General features: G+C 36.5%; 1 pseudogene; it reads left to right on the forward strand.

Annotated features, from left to right (window-relative positions):
- Positions 1–3,476: 3,476 nt before the first annotated feature.
- On the forward strand, positions 3,477–3,857 carry LOC138386178 (elongin-C-like; annotated as a pseudogene).
- The last annotated feature ends 1,111 nt before the right edge of the window (positions 3,858–4,968 follow it).

Here is a 4,968-nt window from a genome sequence, read left to right on the forward strand (position 1 = left end):
TGAGCCAGGCTTGCCCCATCAAGGCTGAACTCAGATCTGTCAGCTCGTGTGTTGGCTGGATCTTCCTCGTTTGTGGTTACCTTATGTGGAACATCCAGGATGACTGGAGTCTCTCTCCACAGGGTCTTTGATTCTCCAGCAGGATATCTGAGCTTGCTCTTAAGGCAATAGCTTCTTTTCCTCAATGCATAATAACCATTTAATCCCACTCTTTCAAACTCAAGCACATTACTGAAATCTTTCTCATGAAAGCCATCGGTGTTTCCTCAAATACAAGAATTAATAATCTTTCCTCATTTTGTGTCCTGTTCAGCATCTCTGCTACATTATCACTGGTGACACTTAGTTTGTTTCCTATGCTCATGTCTACCTATAACCTATTCATTTGTTCCCCTTGTTTTTGTCTATTTAATGGGCATTGTCTACAATTTCCCAAATTTTTTAAAATTTCCTTTTACATTCATCTGTTCCTGAATCTCATCCTTTCTCTATCAACTAATATCTAAATCTGCATTCAATTTTTCCCCCCTCTCCTTACATATGGACTTATATTCTAATTATCTGATGGACATTTTCAAGTGGATCTCTAGTATCACAAACTTATAATATGAAAATATGAATTTATCATGTATTTGTATGTATGTGTTCTTTCTCCCGAAATTCATATTTCAATGCATAGCACAAAACTAAACTAATTACCCGAGATTGAAACCCTGGGATTATGCTTGATTTCTTCTCTCTCTTTTTCCATGGATCCAACTGAATGTCCCTTTAAAATGTTATTCTAGTAATTTCTCTTGCTCTTTATACCATGCAGTAAAGTTTGGTTGTTTGTTGTTTGCTGCCTACGTTTCACTTTTCTTTATGGAAGTATATTCCTAATTTGCTTTGAGAAACTAAATGGTTTGTGTATAATTATGACAACATTTCTCCATTCATGGATATTAACTATAGGTCTGGAATTTAATCCCTTTGGCCACAATAGCCAATTTAGTTAGGGATATGTGAGAATTTTTAGGCCATAGATAATCCCAAAATTACAGATATGTTGGAAGTACAATTCAAATGTGTTTTTTCCCTCTGAACCATTTGAGAGTAAATCGTTGACCTTAATGCTCCATCACTCTCTAAATTTACAGTGTGTAACTCTAAGAAACTAAGACATTCTCTTACATAGCAACAATATGACTATCAAAATCACCAGATTAATATCAATATACTAATACAACTTGTATTAATTTCCTATTGTTTCTGTACAAATTACACATATTTATTATGTTACGGTTTTGGAAATCTGAAATCCAAATAGGTCTCACTGGGCTAAAATCAAGGTATTGGCAGGATACATTCCTTCTAGAGGCTCTAGGGGAAAATTTTTCATGTTATTTTTTCCAGCTTCTAGAGTGTACCTACATTCCTTTGTTCATTTTCCCCTTCCTCCATCTTCAAAGTTAGTGTACGAGAGTTCCAGTTGCTCACATCCTCTCCAGCACTTAGTAATGTTAGTCTTTTTAGTTTAGCCATTCTCATGGGTATGTAGTGTTACTGTATTGTGAATTTACTTTGTATTCTTTGATGGCTAGTAATGTTAAGCATCTTTTCATGCATTTATTGGCCATATGAGTATCTTAATTAGTAAAGCATATTTTAAATATTTTGCCACTTATAAATTGTTCATTTTAGTATTATTGAGTAATAGGACTTCTTGATATATTCTGGATACATGTCCATTTTCAGGTATGCTTTGCAAACTTTTTCTCTCAGTCTGTAGTCTGTGTTTTTTTTTCTTTAAACTTTGCCTGTAAAGGCAAATTAATACATTTGTATACATTCATTAACAAAATATGATTGCTGAGCAATATTGTACAAATAGAAAACACTGTTTAAAAATTTAGTGTGTATTATACCCAGACCAGACATTTCTAATCAATCTTGAAAAGTGTCTACTTTCTTCACCTATTCATTTTTATATAAGAGGTTGAGTTGGATGATAGTTACCAACATGGGTCTACTGAGTCCATATATAATTGTGAGTCTATTCCTGTAACTATAGAACTTCTTCAATTCAGGACTTTATAATGATGGCAAAGAAAGTAAAACTGAATGAATTATGTACTATGTATTGAGACTAAAGAAGATATGCTACATAGAGTTTACTTAAGTACTAATTTATAAATGCAACCTGTATAAAAATCTTTAGTATAGTTATTCTATTTTGCTTCTAATACTTCTGTATTAAAGAAGAGGTGAACGTTCTTAGCCTGCTGTGGCTGAGATAAGTCTCTCTGTGTCTTGCTTCTTTTATTGTCATTAAAGTTGTACTAGTGGCATGCCAGAACTGGCTTGTATAGCTCCCAGGAGCCAAAATGTTAAATATTCAGGAATTTTGCATGTCTGCTATTAAAACATTGGTAGCTTGAAATTGTAAGTATATAGTGTAAGTATTCATACCAAGGATGTTGGCAAATGCTACAAATTAGGGATCCTGCCTACCCTTCCACCCAGGAAACTGGTTTACCAATATACCACTGATTGTAATAGTTATGAGTACTCTTATTTGCTTCATGCTGTTCTTGTCCAGAGTCATCTGTCTTAAGAACCTGCTTCTTTATATAACGAGGATGCCACTAAGCACTAGTTTATCTTGAGGGTCTTTTCCAGTGTAATTGTCTCTTGGGTATAGAGAGCAGGGAATTAATTATTTCCTCCAACTGGTGGGTGTTCAAGAAGCCCCCTTTGAGCTCATGTTTGACCTTAGGAAGTTGTGAATTGCTATTGAAATAGTATCAAACAAAGTTCGGCACATCTGATGTACTTTGTTACTGTGACTTAGTTCACCAATAAAATGTTGGTACAGGCAGCATCAGGTAAGTGTAGCTGACTCAGACTAAGTTTTGTGATGCTCTTGGAAAAAAAGCAATTCTTCCAAAAGTGGTCTTTATCAGGGCCCTTGTTACCAATTGATGATTGATAACATTTTCTATTTTATCTACTTTGCCTCTATTCTCATCCAAACTTCTTCCTGCTGCTTTAAAATAAAAGCTGAAATAATGTTTTCCTATATTTGCATAAGTTCATAAGAAAATGTTGTATATATACACCATGCAGTATGACTCAGCCATAGAAAGGGATGAAATAATGTCTTTTGCAGCAACTTGGCTATAACTGGAGAACATTATCCTAAGTGAAGTATGTATCAGGAATGGGAAAACAAGCACATGTTCTCACAAATAATTGGGAGCTAAACAGTGGGTACACACAGTCATAACATGGTATAAAGGACATTGGAAACTAAGAAGGGGGCAGGGGGATAGGGGATAAAAACCTACCTATCAAGTACAATGTCCACTACAAAAAAAGGGCGAGGGGCACTACATACTTCCTTCAGATGGAGGTGAGCAATAGACTCTGTCCCTGCCTCAGTAGGAAACTACTAAAGTTCCTAGGAAAGCAAAGTCGAATTTCCTAAGAACATAATGTATGAAGAGGAGAAAACCTATGGTGGCTGTGAAGGTCCTGATGCCACGTATGTCAAATTGATATCTTCTGATGGTCATGAATTTATTGTAAAAAGAGAACATGTCCTAAGATCAGGAACAATAAAAGCCATGTTGAGTGGCCCAGGTCAGTTTGCTGACCAACGAAACCAATGAGGTCAATTTTAGAGAGATCCCTTCACACGTGCTATCAAAAGTATGCATGCATTTTACCCACAAGGTTTGCTACACTGACAGCTCCATGAAAATTCCTGAATTCCCAATTGCAAGCTGCTGGTGTAGTGGTATCATGCAAGATTCTCAATTGCACCTGAAATTGCATTGGAACCGCTGATGGCTGCAAACTTCCTAGATTGTTAAATAAATTATAATAAGCTGTTAACTTTTTTCAGTATTTAATAACTGTAGTTTAGTCTGTTAGTAATTTTTTCATATATAGAATATTGCCTGTAAGCAATTGAACTATAAACTCCATTGGAAAGCAGATTATCTTCTGTTTTTGGCATAGCAATCAGAGTTGAAATTTGTTTGATACATCAACAAATTAAGGATATTTTCACAAACAGAAATAAACAAATATGCATGCCAAAAACAAAACACATGGGTACACTAACAGCCCTGACCTCAGCATTATGCAATTCATCCATGTAACAAAAACACTTGTATTCCCTTAATATTTTGAAATAAAAAATGTCCTTTAGTTTTCTTTCTAATATTTAGCTCTTTCCCAAGTGCAGTGTGCACAGTGTTACTTGGTTGAGAACTCTCCCTCTAAATCTTTGACAAAGACTGCAAGAACCAATATCCCCAATATCTTACCCATCAATGTTTAGCACCATTGCACTAAAATTTGCTGACAATGAGATGCAGCACATGGGAAAACTGAAACTGGGAGTCTGAATATAGCTAAGCTCTCTGGCCTTTGCCATGGGCCAGGGTCCTCCTGTCACCCCAGCCTCTATGGACAAAAAGGACAGTTGGGGAGGACATTTGTTCTGAGGCCAGGGAAAGGGAGAAGTAGCACCTACCCCTCAAAAGCACTCTGAATCCTGAATCCCAGCCATACTGTAGTAGAAAGCTTGGCTCACTCTGCTGCCTGAGTTAGGATGGAATGGTCTATTCAGCTGCTGTTTACATGCTACTCCTGCTTCTGGGGAATTGGGTCACCTGTGCTTCCATTCCTGCTCAGCATGGGGTCTGGGACAGGGAGGTCTTATATTTGGAGGGCACTGGTTATCTCCCTTAGCAATATGGAGCTTAGGTTAGTCTTGTTACCACTCTTAACGGGAGGGAGCATCTTCATCTATCTGCTTTTATATCAGAAGAAGATATATGTATATATGTGTGTGTGTATGTGTGTATATGTGTGTGTGTGTGTGTATATATATATATACACACACATATATAAGTGTGTGTGTGTGTGTGTGTGAGAGAGAGAGAGAGAGAGAGAAGATTTTATGCAGAAACTTAC

The sequence above is a fragment of the Eulemur rufifrons genome, chromosome 7 (genome assembly GCF_041146395.1).
Source record: "Eulemur rufifrons isolate Redbay chromosome 7, OSU_ERuf_1, whole genome shotgun sequence".
NCBI lineage: Eukaryota > Metazoa > Chordata > Mammalia > Primates > Lemuridae > Eulemur > Eulemur rufifrons.